This window comes from Doryrhamphus excisus, chromosome 11, assembly GCF_030265055.1.
Source record: "Doryrhamphus excisus isolate RoL2022-K1 chromosome 11, RoL_Dexc_1.0, whole genome shotgun sequence".
Lineage (NCBI taxonomy): Eukaryota > Metazoa > Chordata > Actinopteri > Syngnathiformes > Syngnathidae > Doryrhamphus > Doryrhamphus excisus.
Genome location: NC_080476.1, coordinates 13,888,543 through 13,908,845, shown reverse-complemented (window position 1 = coordinate 13,908,845; position 20,303 = coordinate 13,888,543). Strand labels below are relative to the sequence as shown.

The 20,303-nt window shown below is 39.3% G+C and overlaps 1 long non-coding RNA gene across 1 annotated transcript; it reads left to right on the top strand.

Moving 5' to 3' along the window:
- The first annotated feature begins 1,208 nt into the window (after window positions 1-1,208).
- LOC131138824 (uncharacterized) lies at window positions 1,209-19,942 on the top strand. The gene is made up of 5 exons (XR_009132140.1): window positions 1,209-1,260; window positions 1,325-1,395; window positions 14,158-14,441; window positions 18,915-18,987; window positions 19,066-19,942. It is a non-coding gene; the product is annotated as an uncharacterized LOC131138824 (long non-coding RNA).
- The last annotated feature ends 361 nt before the right edge of the window (window positions 19,943-20,303 follow it).

Here is a 20,303-nt window from a genome sequence, read left to right as displayed (position 1 = left end):
TTTTATTTTTATTTTTATTTTTATTTTTATTTTTATTTTTATTTTTTAATTCATTTTCTACTGCTTATCGTCACTAGGGTCGCGGGGGTGCTGGAGCCTATCCCAGCTGTCTTCAAGCGAGAGGCGGGGTACACCCTGGACTGGTGGCCAGCCAATCACAGGGCATATATAGACAAACAACCATTCACAATCACATTCATACCTATGGACAATTTGGAGTCGCTAATTAACCTAGCATGTTTTTGGAATGTGGGAGGAAACCGGAGTACCCGGAGAAAACCCACGCATGCACGGGGAGAACATGCAAACTCCACACAGAGATGGCCGAGGGTGGAATTGAACCCTCGTTTCCTAGCTGTGAGGTCTGCGTGCTATCCACTCGAACACCGTGCCGCACAATTTAAAATTTATAATTTAATTTAATTTAATTTAATTTAATTTAATTTAATTTAATTTAATTTAATTTAATTTAATTTAATTTAATTTTAATTTTAATTTTAATTTTAATTTTAATTTTAATTTTAATTTTTACAAAATGTTTAAAATAAAAAAAATTCCACTAAAATATTATAAATTAATATCAAAGGCGTTGTAGTCCTGATTTAAAAAAAAAACTGAACTTGCAAAAGTACTTTAAATCGGCCGTTGGAAAATCTATGAATTCAAATAAATGCATTTCTTGATTGGCGGTGCTGCGTGAACAGGAAGTGGATGAGGAAAAAGACAATCCATTGTGACAGAAACAAAGACACTTTCAGTCTCAGCACTCCCAAAGACAAACACGGTGAAGTTTGTTCTTTTCCAGGCAACACTGTTTCTTTTTGGTGGCATTGTTCTGAGGGACGCGGGTCAGCGAGGGGTGAGGGGTCTTTTATAAATACGACAAAAAATGTTCAAACATACATTGTAGTTTTCAATAATCAAAATATGTTCACCTCAATATGTTGTGAGATGTTTAGAAGGCCAAAAAGTACTGCATTTGGGTTGGATCATGTGAGTTACTCTCATATTTCTACAGTATATGTACATATAACAATATAATTTCCCCTGGAATAATAATCAGCGATAATAATTCCCTTCATATAAACAACAAAATGGTTCTGTTTTGATTTTTCAGCGTCATGTAATTGAGGGATTCTTGTGCAACCAATCCGCGTCTCAGCTTTCGTCACATGACTCCGGAAAACCAATGGAATAGCTAACAGAAAGCCATTGACGCTGTCACCTGGGAAGACATGGGGGTAAGCACTTGCAACACAGGTAGGCTAGGAATGTATCTTCACGCTGATTAAGATTACTTCTAACTTCTTCTTTCTTATTAAAGGCGCCAGCTACAGCTTCCGGTAGCACCGGAAGGAGCATTTCATTCGCGTACATGCATAATGAACGTAACTGGTAAGTGCTAACGCTAGCTTCAATTAGCTTAGCCATCCGGTCCCATTCGTTTGTATGGGCCGGTTAGCATAAACAGCTATGTCTGATTCTTAAAGGGTTCAACTAAATCAACACCCACATGGCTAAATGTTGTATATTTGTGAAAATTGTTGCAATTTTTTTAATTATGTTATTCTGTTTAATTTCTTGAACCGAAATCATCGTAATTTATCACTGATTGTAAATGCAATTCTCTTAACTATTGTGTAGCATTCACAATTGTATGAATACTATAGCACAATATTGTGTTATAGTTGGAAATATATTGTTATATCCTATAAACATTAAGCATTTAGTATTTCATGACTCTTGTGTGTACACTGTAATATAGTTAGACATTCATTGAAGACAACCGTGGCCTGGTTTTGTTCTGTAACTTGATGGCCGAGATACGCAGCAGAGGTATCAGAATACACAAATCTATATAAATCAAACATCTTCACTGTTAAATGCACTAAAACGTGTGACTATAACTTTCACATTAAGGAAAAAAACATTGTAAATATTTATCATACTTGGTACTCTATTGTAAAAATATACATCCATGTATCGTAATGCCTACTGTTTGATTTATATAAATTTATCTTATTACTACAAATATAACATACTTGTTGGTCAAAGCAATATCAATTATCAACCTTGTAGTCGAATCGTGATGAAGATTGTACCATTCTGCTTACATAGGGGTGCCCACGGATGCTTCTGAGCATACATTTTTACAAAGATTGCCTTTGTTTGTGTTTATAAATAGCCTGAGCCAATAGAAAGTCGGCCTCATTTGTGTCAATAAAGAATTGACAATGACGTGTATGTTGAACAGGAGATGTGTACCAGGTAATAATGATTATTAGATATTGATTTAACAATGAAAATCCTTAGTCAAAGCCAGCCAATATTGGTGGGCGTGTCTCCTCTCTCTCAGCTTTTTAGAATGTTCATTTTCCCTTTCCTTTTCTTTGGCGCACTGCCGCTTGGGAAGCGGAGTAATGAGGTATGAAATATAAAATAATGTTATTCTTCCTTGGTGTGGCTGCACAGGCACACAGCGTATTCTTCCACCCAGCGTGACGCCCACATGGCATTCTCCTGCTGCGCGTGGCGCATAGTCGTTTTTATGCCGGTACACGGTAGGGACCAAAATTAACTTTGGAATGCATGATTTAAGGAAAATTTGGTGGAAAAAGTTAGTGCATCCCTGGTATTTGTTATCATATCCAGTTTCCTTGCTCATGAATTCATAAATTAAAAATGTAAATAATAGCTCCCATAATCATAAACATATTAGTCCAGTGACAAAACGCACATACACTACCCACGGGGGAGAATACTCGTCCAGGTTCTTATGGAAGTGTTTTGCCCCAAGTTTGTAGTAGCATGTTGACTTGTTTTCCAGTGATGATATTTAAATATCAACACAATCATCTCTACTCCTCCAGTTTTCCAATCCAGTCCTCCCTCGGGACATCGCACTTCCATCATTACTCTCTCGCTATATCATGTTTTGTCAGGCATTCATGAATAAATTATGCCTGTTTTGCGGTAGACTTTAGTCTATATTATTAATCCAAACATATTGAAATCCAAGTCATATGTAGTATTCTGGCCACTAGGTGGCAGTAATGACCCAAAACATTGATGAGAAATTAGCTTACATTACATTACGTCAGACATGGCAATTCCATTAGGAAGTCAGAGTGAAAAGTTCTCTTATTCAGTGTGGAAGTGGTAAATTTTAGACGGTAAGTTTAGAAGAAATAAATTCAAGGCTAGCTTGTTGTTAGCTGTGTGAAGTGCCTGCAGCATAAGAGTTGAGAAATGTAGTGTAAACTATCAATATTTATAGTGTAAAGGTGATTATAGGGGTGTTATTTCATGTCCGCGGGGCTCTGATAATGTTAAAATCCAAAGTGGTAAACAGGTTTACTATTACATTTATTAACAATGAATTCTATACGGTGGGAATTACATTAGCTGACCTTCCTGGTATATTTTGGAGCAATGTCATTGGGTCAGTGATGCCCCCCCCCCCCCCCCCCCCCCCCCCAGTGGCAAAAAGAGCTGTGACCTTTGTGAAAGGTCCTCCATATATTATTACACCACCTTTCCCGAGAGGGCGGCTAAAGTTGCACACGGCGGGCCGCTAGCGCACACGACAAAAACCTCACCTCTGAAATCTTTCCAAAACAGGAAAGGAAAGAAGTCATAGCTTCCACCTTTTCTGTTCATGGCATCTCGGCAGGCCGGTGACAGGCGACCCGTTAGACATTGGTTAGACGTTCCCAGGTACGCATCCAGTTCACTAGCGCTGAGCGAGGCGAGCACGTTCAAACGGGACGCATCAGCACCCTTTGACGGCTTCGCTAAACCATCCCGCTGCGTGCCATTTGAAGCAGCGCACAATTCCTCCACCGTGGAATTGGACGCGTGGACGCAGTCATCCTCTCAAATTCCCGCTTTAGCTTCATTCAGCTGTTTTTCTACACCGGGGGGGTTTTAATACCTTGCTTGCTTCTGTTGGATTTGTGCTGATTTTCAACAACACAAAATGGCTTGCTTGTCTCTTTAAGGCAACAGGAAGGAATAATATGTGTTGTTTTTGTAAGACGGTGATATAAATACCTAACACTAGTACATGTGGAGAAGTACAGCATTGAAATATACAGTTGTCTTCCAGTTAGATGTACTAAGCATACACCTTGGACTGGTGGCCAGCCAATCACAGGGCACATATAGACAAACAACCATTCACACTCACATTCATACCTATGGACAATTTGGAGTGGCTGATTAACCTAGCATGTTTTTGGAATGTGGGAGGAAACCGGAGTACCCGGAGAAAACCCACGCATGCACGGGGAGAACATGCAAACTCCACACAGAGATGGCCGAGGGTGGAATTGAACCCTGGGTCTCCTAGCTGTGAGGTCTGTGCGCGAACTACACGACCACCGTGCAGCCGAGTCTTCAAACACTTTGTCCTAAATGTACCGTGAAAAGTACTCCGTAGGGGTACCGTGAAAAGTACTCCGTAGGGGTACCGTGAAAAGTACCCCGTAGGAAAGTACTCCGTAGGGGTACCGTCAATAGTACTCCGTAGGGGTACCGTGAATAGTACTCCGTAGGGGTACCGTGAAAAGTACTCCGTAGGAAAGTACTCCGTAGGAAAGTACTCCGTAGGGGTACCGTGAAAAGTACTCTGTAGGAAAGTACTCTGTAGGGGTACCGTGAAAAGTACTTTGTAGGGGTACCGTGAAAAAGTACTCCGTAGGGGTACCGTGAAAAGTACTCCGTAGGGGTACCGTGAAAAAGTACTCCGTAGGGGTACCGTGAAAAAGTACTCCGTAGGGGTACCGTGAAAAAGTACTCCATAGGGGTAACGTGGAAAGTACTCCGTAGGGGTACCGTGAAAAGTACTCCGTAGGGATACCGTGAAAAGTACCCCGTAGGGCAGGGGTGGGCAAACTATGGCCCGGGGGCCACATGCGGCCCGCCAAGTGTTTGAATACGGCCCAAAGTATTTCAATGAAACTTAATATACAACCTGGCATTATGGTACAACCTTGGTACACCATGGTACAAGTACATATAGCTGATTGCACTACATTTTTACAGATACAATAATTCCAGGTGGACTGTTACGTGTAGAATATATAGTATTATGCCCCCCCCCACCCCCCCCCCCCCCCCCGTCAATTTTGTTAAATCAATGCGGCCCACGAGTCAAAAAGTTTGCCCACCCCTGCCGTAGGGGTACCGTGAAAAGTACCCCGTAGGGGTACCGTGAAAAGTACTCCCTAGGGATACACTTTCTCCAAATGGCGAGGGCCGCCTGACAGTCGGAAGGCCTTGTCAAGTCCGGTTGTGAGCTATTGCGTTTTGACTGTGTAGTGTGTACATAATGGATGTACACACACACATACACACACACACACACACACACACACACACACAGATGACAGATGGATGCCAAATGAATAAACGGCTTCCATTCATGTTGTCGCCAAGCGTGTCCATTCTTAGACGCCTTCCTAACTGGCCAAGGCAGAGTCTTCACTCTATTCTCGTTCTATCATTCTATCATATTCTGTATCATGGATTCATCAATTGATGTGGAATTTTCTGTGAGAAATTCCAATATCCGTGCGGCCCATAGGAAAGGCATTTGGACAATTTCGCCATTCCCACGGCCTTGTCTGCATTTTTGGAAGCATGTTTGGGTTCTTTCTCCCCCATCAGATGAGTGCCTCTCAAAACATCAGCCATGTGGATTATTAATATTTATCATTCACACATCCTGCCCTCAATTATTCTACACAACGGGATGAGATTTTGTCTCTGGCTGAATAAATGGGACGCTGTTTATTTGGAAAAACGGGGCGCCACTGAAGGAGGGCCTTATTTGGACCTCAACAAAGCAGTTTTTTTTTACGATTGACTCAGATGTTGTATGTACAGTGCGATGACCTTTAATTCACACCACCTTGATGGCACCTCCGACCACTCCACTTTTCCTCAGCGCCATGTGAAAGGCATCACGTAGGCGGACATCTCATTAGCTTTTATTGTCCCAGTAGATTGGATTCCTAATGGGATCAAGCTTCCGTGGCCGAGACACGGCAGGGAAGGTGCCGGCCAACAACCTCGCCAGCCTCGGAATGTGAGGCCGCAACAACAAAATCCACAATATTACAAGAAAATTATATTATTTTACGAGACAAAGTTGTAATATGAGGAAATTGTCTCAATATTACTCGGAAAAAACAAGTTTTACATGAGGAGAAAAACAATAGAAAATTTGCAATGTATTGAGGAAGAAAGGCTCGTAATTATGACTCATAGTTTACACGTTTAATGACTTTTGTGTGTCATAATTATGACTTCGTATGTCATAATTGACTTTTTGTCACATAATTTTGACTTTTTTTTCTTCTAATTCATTCATTTTTTAAAATTGTACCATTGCTGTTGTCAATTTAGCATAGTTGATTTTTGGTCTTTTTTTATTTTCATTTTTATTTTTATTCATTTTCTACCGCTTATCCTCACGAGGGTTGTGGGGGTGCTGGAGCCTATCCCAGCTGTCTTCAGGCGAGGGGCGGGGTACACCCTGGACTGGTGGCCAGCCAATCACAGGGCACATATAGACAAACAACCATTCACACTCACATTCATACCTATGGACAATTTGGAGTCGCTAATTAACCTAGCATGTTTTTTTTTTAATGTGGGAGGAAACTGGAGTACTCGGAGAAAACCCACGCATGCACGGGGAGAACATGCAAACTCCACACAGAGATGGCCGAGGGTGGAATTGAACCCTGCTCTCCTAGCTGTAAGGTCTGTGCGCTAACCACACGACCGCCGTGCAGCCGAGTCTTCAAACACTTTGTCCTAAATGTACCGTGAAAAGTACTCCATAGGGATACAGTGAAAAGTACCCCGTAGGAGTACCGTGAAAATACTCCGTAGGGATACCGTGGAAAGTACTCCATAGGGGTACCGTGGAAAGTACTCCATAGGGGTACTGTGGAAAGTACTCAGTAGGAAAGTACTCCGTAGGGGTACCGTGGAAAGTACTTCGTAGGAAAGTACTCCGTAGGGGTACCGTGGAAAGTACTCCATAGGGGTACCGTGGAAAGTACTCCATAGGAAAGTACTCTGTAGGGGTACCGTGAAAAGTACTCCGTAGGGATACCGTGGAAAGTACTCCATAAGGGTACCGTGGAAAGTACTCCGTAGGGATACCGTGGAAAGTACTCCATAGGGGTACCGTGGAAAGTACTCCATAGGAAAGTACTCCGTAGGGGTACCGTGAAAAGTACTCCGTAGGAAAGTACTCCGTAGGGGTACCGTGAAAAGTACTCCGTAGGAAAGTACTCCGTAGGGGTACCGTGGAAAGTACTCCGTAGGAAAGTACTCCGTAGGGGTACCGTGGAAAGTACTCCGTAGGGATATCGTGAAAAGTACTCCGTAGGGGTACCGTGGAAAGTACTCCGTAGGGATACCGTGAAAAGTACTCCGTAGGGATAAACCCACGCATGCACGGGGAGAACATGCAAACTCCACACAGAGATGATCGAGGGTGGAATTGAACCCTGGTCTCGACCGTCGTGCCCACCTATCTTCTAATTATGACTTTTTATCCTGTAATTGTGTTTTTAACCCCTGATTTAGACTTTTTAATCTCATAGTTATGACTTTATGATCTCATAATTGACTTTTTATTTCATAATTATGACCTTTTTATCTCATCAATTCCAACTTCCCAGTGGGATTGTTCGATTCCATGTGTCATATTAGATGTTGGATGGCGATACGGGTCTGCAGTGCGTGCAAACAAAGCGGTGGAAGAGAAATGTTGATGTGCTGCAATTCGAAGACAAAGCACCATTCATGGCGTTTGACTCGCAGGGTTAGATTCCCAAATTGACCACATTTGTGTTCACCCCAAGATTATGCACGTTTGTTTTGCCGCAACGCCGAGAGAGCGGTCCTGAACTGTCGACCCCATTGTGCGAGCGCTCGGCAGGTGACCCCCACGGGCCGACAGGATGACATAGGTGATGAGCCTCTATAGGAGGCAGGGCGGAGGCACGGTGACATCACTTACACTCGCCCCCACGGGGAGGATGTGAGATAGACACCCGCAATCTTGTTTGTTTTCAATTAGGAGGAAGTTGACGTGTTGGAGAACTGGAGATAAGGAAAACAATACATCATGCGAGGATTTTATTATTATTATTATATTATTATTATATTAAAACTGACACCTGACAGACAGAGGTCTAATTAAAAAGTCAATCCGTGTGGATTCTTGGCCCGTGACCACTAGAGATGTTTATTACGGGTGGTATGTTGTTCTCACGGGGGCTGTCCTCCACCAGACCCCCCTGTCTAAAACCAGTGGGGACATCCACCGTCCACAAACACCAGCCTATTAGTGGGACGCCGTAGTCGAGGTCTGGTACGAACCCCAGTTTTAAGGTTTCCCGATCTCCTGACTGTGAGGCCAGCATGCTAACCACTTTTAACTCACCTACCACACTTTTATTGCAAATGTTGATCCAAAACTGAAGCCAACAGGAGGGTTTGCGGTGGGCAACGATTCATCGATTACCCAGTTAATCGAAGTATGTTGGTAGTTGGTTTAAACGTGTAAATATCCTCTGATTTTAGCCTCTTTAAATGTGAATCCTTTTAAATGTTCTGAAAGCAGACCCGTTATTTTTGTTTTTCGGTCCAAAGAAGATACTGACACGCAGCGTTTTTGGTGAAGAGCGATGTTGCCGACCCAACCGCTAACATTGGGTGTTTGCTTGCTATTAATTTGATCCGTCTATGGCAGGGGTCTCAAACTCAGCCCTCCATTTGGCCCGCGGGACGCTAGTTTGAAGTTTAACTTGTTTAATTTGTTTTTTGATTTGCTTATTTATTTTTCCATCTTATTTTGTGTTGAAAAATAAAAAAAATAACAAACATTTATTTAATAATTTAATAATAAATAAAAATTAATTTGTTCATTTGTTTTGTTTGTTTTTTGATTTGCTTATTTATTTTTCCATCTTACTTTGTGTTGAAAAATAAAAAAATAAACATTTATTTAATAATTGAATAATAAATAAAAATTAATTAGTTTCATTTGTTTTTTGATTTGCTTATTTATTTTTCCATCTTATTTTGTGTCGAAAAAATAAAAATTAACATTAAACATTTATTTAATAATTTAATAATAAATAAAAAATAATTTGTTTCACTTGTTTAATTTGTTTTTTGATTTGTTTATTTATTTTTCCATCTTATTTTGTGTCAAAAATAAAAATTAACATTAAACATTTAATAATTTAATAATAAAAATGTATTTGTTCATTTGTTTTTTGATTTGCTTATTTATTTTTCCATCTTATTTTGTGTCAAAAAATAAAATAAACATTTATTTAATAATTTAATAATAAATAAAAATTAATTTGTTTCACTTGTTTCATTTGTTTTTTGATTTGCTTATTTATTTTCCCATCTTATTTTGTGTCATTTACTTCATAATTTAATAATAGATATAATTTATAATAATTTATTATAATTTAATGTTTTATCAGAGCTTTTGCAAAGAACCAAAGCACTGAAAAAGTGGAGGGTATAGCAGAAGCATTGAAGACTATTATATAATATATATATTTATTAATATTTTATTTTTTTATTTTTTAAATATATATATTTATGTATTTATTTATTTATTTATTTTAACCTGATGCGGCCCAGCCTCACCCAGACCCTAGCTCCAGTGGCCCCCAGGTAAATAGAGTTTGAGACCCCTGGTCTATGGCCTAACCGATCACTCCGTTCCTTAGGCCAACAACCTTCAGATGAATGGACTAAGAAAATGATTGAACATTTTAAACAAGAACAGAACAGAGGCGGAAATTGTTTAAAAATAATTGACCGATTAATCAATTATTACAAATAATCTTTAGTTGCAGCCCCACAGGGGAGTATCGGTTCCCAGCCAGTTTTATTCAGAGTACAAACCAATATAATAATGACTTTCTGATATGGCTAAATCATAATTAATCCCTTTGCGTTGTTGAATGGACGCCTCGCTCACCGTGTCGCTCACTTATCTCGCTAGACGTTTTGACTCGACTCGTCTGATCCGATTGTGTGTGCGTGGACGGTACATCTGGTGCTGCGTTCAAGGTGAAGATGAACAATGAGAAGCATTTCGGTCTTGTCAGATAAAAGCATGACCGTCTGGCGGAGTTTATCTAACTGAGGGGGTGAGAGAAGGTCCGGTTCAGCGAACACAAACAACATTGTGTCATATCTCGGGTCAAATGTTCTCTCTATTAATACTGTTTGTCCGACATACAAAAGGCAAACAAGAGGTCAGCATTTTTTTTTTAGTTGACTGGATATGATTTAGTTATCGTCTTCCTGCGTTATCCAAAAGAAAGGTTTGTGAATGCTCTCAGACTGGGACCCAAGGAAAAGGCACATCATTTCATATCAAAAAGGGCATTTATGAAGGGATTTTAATAAGGAAAGGAGGAGCAACGCAACACCGTTGAGGCCATTCACGGCCCGTTGCGCGTTCTAAAACACAATTTAATAAGAAAACAAAAAGAAATGCAACAACAAAAATGGAATTTTCTTCCAAGAATGAAGTCCAAGTCAAATATTAAGAGGAAAAAAACTGGTAATGGTTTTATTATTTTCATTATTTGACGGGTCAACATCTTCAGAGTAAAAAGTCATAAACAAAAGAACACCTTATTTTTTAAAAGTCATAAAGTTATGGCCGGCAAGGAACAAAACAACAACAAAAATTTGGAAAATTTGCTTGTTATGGCAATAAAATCCAAATCTTATGAATAAAGCCCTAACTATGAGTAGAACATTTACATGAAAAAAGCTGAAATCGTTAAAATAATTCTATGGGAATAAAGTCCAAATATTAAGAGAAAAATCTATTCTTACAAGTCAAATATTAAGAGGAAAAAAAGCTGGTAATTGGTTTCATGTCTTTTATTTTAACATGCATACATGTCACATTGGAATAATCACAAAAAAACTTATTTGATGGGTCAACATCTTCAGAGAAAAAATTCCTAAACAAAAGAACACCTTATTTTTTAAAAAGTTATGGCCGGCAAGGAACAAAGCAACAAAAAATTAGGAAAATTAGTTTGTTGTTATGGCAATAAAATCAAAATCTTACTAATAAAGCCCTAACTATGAGTAGACTATTTACATGAAAAAAGCTGAAATTGTTAAAAAAAAAAAGATTCTATGAGAATAAATTCCAAATAATAAGAGAAAAATCTATTCTTACAAGTCAAATATTAAGAAGAAAAAAAGCTGGTAATGGTTTCATTTCTTTTATTCTTTTAATCACAAAAAAACGCTTTTATTTGACGGGTCAACATCTTCAGAGAAAAAAGTCCTAAACAAAAGAACACCTTATTTTTTAAAAATCATAAAGTTATGGCCGGCAAGGAACAAAACAACAAATATATATTTTTGGAAAATAAAAAAAATAAAATCAAAATATTATGAATAAAGTCCTAACTGTGAGAAGAACATTTACATGAAAAACACTAAAATCATTAAAAAATTCTATAAGAATAAATTCAAAATATTAAGAGAAAAATATATTTTTACAGGAAAAAAAGCTGCAATTTTGCAAGAATAAATGAAATTATTTGTTTTGTTTTTTAAGTCATAATTTGAAAAACAGAACAAAGTTGTCATTTTTGGTCGGGAGAAAAACACTATAATATTATGGGGATGAAATTAAAATTATAGGAACATTACAAAGCTGAGATGCAGATTTTTCTTAACATATTTATGTGAAAATGGCCCCCGCATCCTTTCATCCTTTACACCGTGTGGCCCTCACTGGAAAAAGCTTGATATACACCAACTAAAATATTTAATTTTTAATAATAATAATACATTTTATTTGTATAGCACTTTTCAGAGTACTCAAAGATGCTTTACAGTGAAGAAAAAAGAAATAAAAAATAAGAGTTGAGTAAAAAAACAAGAGTAAAAGATGCATTAAAATACAACATTCATTCAGAGAATGGAATGGTTCACTAGCTGTCTGATACGGGGGGGTAAATAAGCCTTTCATTTCGCTGATTTTGTACATTCACCCCCCCTTCAAAGATACCAACAGTACAGAACTTTTGAGTTTACTACATTAATATTTTTAACTTGTTTTTTCTGAGGCATTAATAATATATAATCCTATAAAAGAAGGAACTTTAAGTTGAGAATTTATGCGCACAAATTGTTAGGTTCTTTATTTTCATATAATTATTGATATAGTGGTACAACGGTGCTGTTTTACTGCTTTTTTTCTCAACCAAAAATGCTTTTCTTCCAAAAATATTCCACACTGTAAAAAGTTGAAGCGCTCCTGATGTAACGGACGGTCTGGGCGCCAGCAGGGATGGCCGCCATTTGATTTAAAAATAGTGTGAACCTCACCTAGAGACTTTCCCAGAGAGTCCTCAGGTGACTCATCCTATAAGTGATTTTTGTGATGTGATGTTGTAAAGCGGAGGAATGCCTGTCTGAAAACACAGGAAAGCTTGCAAGGCATTGCCTTATTTAAACCTACCAAAAGGAAAAGCTCGAGACGTCGTGTCCACCCTGGGACAATAGCAAACAAACCTGCGTCACGTCATGGCACGGCCATTCATAGCAGGCTGGTATTTGGAGGATAAAGGTCGAGTCCGTTAAATACAGGTCATCTGCGAGGTGAAACTTTCTTTGCAAAGGCCCCGCAACCCGCTTCAACTCGGAGCGCAAGCCCCGGGGCCCGCAGAGCGCTGGCACCACAACTCTGGCTCCGCTGATATGATCAAACCACTGATTAAGTCCCTCGTAGGGTGTCGCTCGCACAGGCAATGAACAAGGAAAAGACCTGAACTGGAGCCAGCAACAACAAATGAGTAGCTTGCCATAACGGAAGCCCTATCTGCATCATATGTGGAAGATAGCATCAGTATTATTAAATATACAGACATCTTGACAAGTCATCTGTGGCTTTACTTTTCGTGTCATCTACCATTCAAACGCTTCTATGAATGGTCGGGACTCTCACCGCAACACCAACGGCTAGAGATGGAATATTCACCCCAAAATATATTTAGAAAGATATTAAATATTCATCTTCTAGGACCAGTTGATAAATGGCAAGAAGTTACGTTTAGCATGGTTGGGCTTGGGCGGCACGGTGGGCTAGTGGTTAGCGTGCAGACCTCACAGCTAGGAGACCAGGGTTCAATTCCACCCTCGGCCATCTCTGTGTGGAGTTTGCATGTTCTCCCCGTGCATGCGTGGGTTTATCCCTACGGAGTACTTTTCACGGTACCCCTACGGAGTACTTTTCACGGTACCCCTACGGAGTACTTTCCACGGTATCCCTATGGAGTACTTTCCACGGTACCCCTACGGAGTACTTTCCTACGGAGTACTATTCACGCTACCCCTACGGAGTACTATTGACGGTACCCCTACGGAGTACTATTGACGGTACCCCTACGGAGTACTATTGACGGTACCCCTAGGGAGTACTTTTCACGGTACCCCTAGGGAGTACTTTTCACGGTACCCCTACGGAGTATTTTTCACGGTACCCCTACGGAGTACTTTTCACGGTACCCCTACGGAGTACTTTTCACGGTACATTTAGGACAAAGTGTTTGAAGACTCGGCTGCACGGTAGTCGTGTGGTTAGCGCACAGACCTCACAGCTAGGAGACCCAGGGTTTAATTCCACCCTCGGCCATCTCTGTGTGTTCTCATGTTCTCCCCGTGCATGCGTGGGTTTTCTCCGGGTACTCCGGTTTCCTCCCACATTCCAAAAACATGCTAGGTTAATTGGCGACTCCAAATTGTCCATAGGTATGAATGTGAGTGTGAATGGTTGTTTGTCTATATGTGCCCTGGGATTGGCTGGCCACCAGTCCAGGGTGTACCCTGCCTCTCGCCCAAAGACTGCTGGGACGGCTCCAGGAAAAAGCGGTAATGAATGAATGGTTGGGCCTTGAGGAGGTTCCAAGTGGAGCTTCAAAATGCAAGAAGGAGAAATTTGATGGACACAAAAAAAATGTTGAGTAAGCAATTTATTGCAAGTATTAAAGTGAAATAGGCTGTTCATGAGCTGGGCAGAAGACACAATGCTGTCATAAACTTGGATATTCTGTCTTCTATCAGGTATTCACACGATGGCAAAGGCAAAAGAACGTCCTCTTTGAACGCAGTGGGAGTGCTGAAGGCCTCTGGCCGCGCCATGGCTGCTGAGGTGGGACGCAGTAAGATAGTAATTTCAACCTCCGAAGATCCTAAGGGTTATGGAACACAAAAGTGGCAGACCCAAGACACGGCACCAGACCCAAGACACGTCACCAGCCCTGACCGGGGGACCCGATTGGCTGGCTGTCAAGACCATCCTCGGGCCCCGATGAAGGCTGTTACTGCCGCCCAAAGCCATTTCTGAGGTAACCAACAAGAATGGTGCATCCCGTTTTCTTTTTGTTTTAGGGTTTTTTGGGGGGGGGGACGGGGTTGCTATGGCATGGGTGTCCAAACATTTTCCAGCAAGGGCCACATACTGAAAAATGTAAGGCCTTTTTGGAATATACTTTATGACTTTACAAAAATATTTTGACTTTATTCCCCTTATAATGTATTATATTAATATAATAATATCATATAAATATATATAATATTTTTATATTATATTTATATATATTATATAAGTATTATATATTTTATATCTATATAATAAATGAAAAAATGATAAAATAATATAATATAATAATATATTAATATTATTATATATTATATATATTATTTTTTTTGGGGGGGGGTTGCTATGGCATGGGTGTCCAAACATTTCCCAGCAAGGGCCACATACTGAAAAATGTAAGGCCTTTTTGGAATATACTTTGACTTTACAAAAATATTTTGACTTTATTCCCATTATAATGTATTATATTAATATAATATCATATAAAAATAATATATATAAATATAATAATATTTTAATATTATATTTATATATTATATTATATAAGTATTATATATAATAAATAAAAAATATATAATATAATTTAATATAATATAATAATATATTATTATTATATTATATTATTATATATTATATATAATATTTTTGGGGGGGTTGCTATGGCATGGGTGTCCAAACATTTTCCAGCAAGGGCCACATACTGAAAAATGTAAGGCCTTTTTGGAATATACTTTATGACTATATTTTGACTTTATTCCCATTATAATGTATGATATTAATATAATAATATCGTATAAAAATAATATATATATATAATATTTTATATTATATTTATATAAATAACAAATAAGTATTATATATTTTATATATATAATAAATAAAAAAAATATAAAATAATATAATTTAATATAATTTAATATAATATAATATATTATTTTTTATATTATTATATAATATATTATTAATATAATAATGTAATAATATTAAAACTTTTCCAAAAATTGCATCTTTATTTTTGGTTTATTTTTCTTTATTTCCATCTGCTACTAAAATTACATAATTTTCCTCATATTACCCTCGGAGACACCCCCTCAGCAATGATCTTAAATGTTTGATCAGCTGATGATTTCACTTTATTTGCAATAAATTACATAAATATATCACATACATTTCTGCATTCTGAAGCTCTACTTAGAACCTCCGTAAGATCCATCAGTGCAAAATGTACATTTTTGTTGTTTCTACTGGTCTGGTTCTTCTGGTCCTGACTCATCAGCTTTCTCCTTGTCCCACGAGGTGAGATCTTGCCTGGAGCTCCAGAGTGAAGGCTAATAGCTAAAAGCTAATGCACTATGCTGAAAAAAATCAGTGTTCTGGTTCCTTATAGTCTGGTTTGTGATGTTCATTTGTACTTTGGTAGTTCCTTGCCTTAAAAGGGCACATTGTCCGGGCCAGCGGGATCTTGGAACTTGGATCTTTTTAGGGTAGTTGTATCGGACATATCCTGTCATCTGAGGGAAGAGACCTTAAGTCTGTGACTGGTACTCTTTCCCAGCCAAAGAATGCGTGTTTGTATGTGTGTCTAAGCAGCAGCACAATGAGAAAAGATCCTGTAGACATCCTCTGTGTTTGTGTCGCTTACGAACTTTCTCCCGCAATGCCGCCTCCGACTCTGCCCGCCTGCCTGCCTGCCTGCTCACTCAGGAGCAGGAAGAGGAAGCTCCGTGTTCGATTGTGTGCAGCAGTCACTGATCACAACTCCTCCCAATTACCGCTCCTGACGCAACGTCATGGGACAATTTGAATAGGTCGGACGAGGATGGGGAAACGTGTCCTTAAAAACAATACAACCTTAAGGACTTTCATGTCTGGTTTTGTCCCTGGATCGTAATTGGGTCATGTTTGGGAATGTGTCCAGGGAGGAGATGTGTTGGCCTGCTTCTGACGACATCAAGAGCGGGAACGCCGCTTTATTTTGTCAGCTGAAGATCCCAAAGCGCCGCTCCGCTCCGGAGAGCGCTAACGCACACCAGGAGAACGGACCTCCTATCAACGCTGGGAACAGATTGTATCCCCCGATAAACAGAACATTCCGTATGTGGCAGGTTTTTTGGGAATGAACCACACAACCTCATTTATTGTCGCGTCGTTCTGCTCTATCAGACTTTTAGATTGTTGGCTGATGTCTGAATTTTGGTTGCGTGAAAGCGTCTCAATGGGTTCCTCGTGAAAGAGGGACGCAGATCAATGATGTAGGTCCAGTGTCAGAGCTTGGTCCGCATTGCCGATAATAAGTCGGACCGGTTATTGGTGTGGTTGAATTCAGCCAGGTTCTGCCCTTTGGTCTCGGATTTTGTTCAGGTTCCAGGCATGGCCAGGGTGTCGAGGGGGATCTGGTTTGCAGGGTCTATGGTTCTCGCTCGGAAAAAGGTGTAGTGCCATCTCTGGATCGGGGATGAGATCCTGTCTCAAGTGGAGCAAGTACCGCGGGATCTTGTTCACGGACTCAGCATTGGTCGGTTGTGGCGAAGATGGACCTGGGACTAAAGGCAAAGCTCTTAATCTACAGTCCTACCCTCACCTTTGGTTGTTATTTTGGGTAGTGACCCAAAGGACCAGATCACAGGTACAAGGGAAATGTTTCTGCTATTGTGTTTCACCCAAGTGCAGGTCCCTGCAGGGTCAGTTTGCGTAACTTTAGTGTCCACCGTCTTGACTATCTTTGTTTGTTCCTCCGTCGTGGTCGCTGGTGGCCAAGCCAGGGTGTACCCTCGCTCTGCAGCAGGAAGTTACTGCAGAAAATGAATGAATGGATGAAACCAACTCCTTCCCATCTTATCTTATTTAGGCCGACTTTGCGACCTCCTCAGCTGTCCCATGCTTCTGCCAGTATTTGCATCTGGGTGTGCTTGTCTTCATCTGCACTGCATCATTGTGGACTGAGAAGTTTAACGCTGATTCACCGTACTTTGCTTCCGGGTTCCATGCTTACCTGATACTGCAAGTCACAAAGTATATTCATCATCATCATCAATACCAAGAGTAGTTATTTATTTAGAAACTCCGGGGAAAATTCCTCAGACATGAGAGCCAATAGTAGTTTTTGCTTTTGTTGACTTTTTTTGACGAATTGACTATTTTGTTGCAAAAAAAACCTAACAAAATAAATACCATTACTTTATTTGTTTAACAATACAGTGTGTGTATTTACAAATATATACATAAAATATACACATTTATACAGTTTAAATTTTAAATTTAAATAATAAATCACATGACAATCTGCCCCCCCCCCCCAAAAAAAAATAAAAAATAAAGGCAAAAATCACAAAATTGTTCAATTAATGAGATAGAAACTAAAAACAAATTAGGGCAAAAATCCCAAAATTATTCAATTAATGAGCTTAAAATAATAATAAAAAAAATTAAAGCAAAAATCACAAAATTATTCAATTAATGAGCTTAAAATAAGAAAAAAAATTAAGGCAAAAATTACAAAATTATTCATTTAATGAGATTAAAATAATTTAAAAAATTAAGGCAAAAATCACAAAATTATTAAATTAATGATCTTAAAATATAATAAAAAAATTAAGGCAAAAATCACAAAATTATTCAATTAATGAGCTTAAAATAAGAAAAAAAATGAAGGCAAAAATTACTAAATTGTTCATTTAATGAGATTAAAATAATTAAAAAAATTAAGGCAAAAATCACAAAATTATTAAATTAATGATCTTAAAATAATAAAAAAAAATTAAGGCAAAAATCACAAAATTATTCAATTAATGAGCTTAAAATAATTAAATGAAAAAGTATTGGCAATACTGGCCCTGTATTTAGTAGGTACCGTTACACACACACACACACACACACACACACACCTGTACTTGACTTTAAAGACCTGATGGTGCGCACTAACTGCTCCCCGATGGTTTTTGTTCTGCAGCTTTAATGACACACGCCTCCTGCGTCGTTCCAAATGTGCAGCGAGCTCCTTTGTCTCGCCCGAGGGCTGCAGCGTCTTCACATACTGTACATGTGAGGTGTATATTTAGAATAGCTGTGCATAGCAAAGGGGGCTCGCGTGGGAGGATGAGACTTACTTTTAACACTGGAAGCACTGACCCATGTTTTACACAAAAACACTCGCACACACACACACACGACTAGTGAGGTAAACCTTAGATGCTCTATCCCCTCCCTCCCTCCCTGCAGAGGAAACCCCAGCATGCAGACACAACTCTGCGTGATGCTGCATTCATGCATTATTCACCTTGTTAAAACAGATTCTCCCTTTCACTGTACTCCTTTTAACACGGTCTAATGGTGGGCCGGGAGACCAATAGACACGTGGATGTACACTGAGTGCACCGTTGTTGTCCCCCCGCCCCCCATTTGGAGCTTTTTCACGTGTTCTTTTATCTTCTGTTGGATGCAGGTGAGAGCTCGCTCAGCGAAGGGTTGGGAAACCCTCTCCTCCTCATCCTCATCCTTCCGGCTCATCAGCATGCGTGCGTTAATTGCCGGCACATATTCATTATTCACCTCCCACGGGCAATGAATTATTCAACGCTCGTATTTTTTCACAGTGAGAGAAGATATGAGGGATGCCGCTCGTCTGAATATTCCTCTCTCCCTCAGGCTGAGATCCACACCCACCCACCCACCGCCTCCCCCCTCCCACTTTCATGCAGCATTTTCACCACGGCACATTGAGAACAAATTGGCAGAAATGATCAGTGTGAATGTTCTCTCTTCAGGGAGTCTGGGCGGGGAGAAAAATGGTTATTTTTATGTTTTTATACCGATTTCCATTGTTATATTGTATCTCTGTGCACGAGTGGAGGAAACGTTTAATGGCTCGACTAAAAGTGGGGATGCTCAACACGATATCATCAGCCGATGTTGGCATAAAAATGACATATTGCTTCATATCAGTATTGCCTTTTCCGTGGATAATGATATTGACGTAAGTTCAAGATTTCCAGCTCGGTTTATTCTCGCTTTGGAACGTCTTTAGAATGCAAACATGGTATTTGCAAAGACGCTAAAGTGCTACGATATGACTCATGTCACATCGGGAAAAATCGCTCGGAGTCACACAGAAGGAGCACGCTTGCGGCAAAAGAAGCCAAGGAGGGACCAATAGCCTCGGTTTACATGCGTTTCAGTTCAAGAACAGATTAATGATGAAAACTGAGGTACAGTCGTCCTTCCTTATTCGTTCCAGACCCGACAGTGCTAGGTGAATTTCTGCAAACTACGATTCAATATTAATAAATTGAATTTTTTTGTAGTTGGAGCATAGGAAACGTGTTTATGCCTTTTCTAAATAATTTTTAAAATCATTAAGAGCTGCGCAGACATAAGATAACATCCCTATAATCACCTTTACACTCCTATTATTCTGTGTTGACACCACATTGCTAACACACGGGCTATGGGATCACTGAAGACAAAATAAGAAGCCCAAAAAATGTTTTTCATTAAAAAAAAATGTCCTTCTTTAAAATACATTTTTTTCTCCTTGTAATATTTTGACTTTATTCTAATAAAATTGCAGCAAATATTTTCCTTTCTGTTGTTTGTTTTATATTTCTACATGGATTAAGCACTGATTTTGTCGTTGTGAGTAAACAATGACAATAAACGGAAGTGGAGGGTCATTGTAGTCACTTTTATGGCAAATGTTGAGCTGAAATTAGAGGAGAAATCAACCTCAAGCTAGCAGGATGGTATGGGAGGGGAGGAGGGAGCCTGTATAGCACACGGTGGCGCCTGGATGCAGAAACAACCCATGCCTCATTCAAAACTCCCGTTTTTTTGC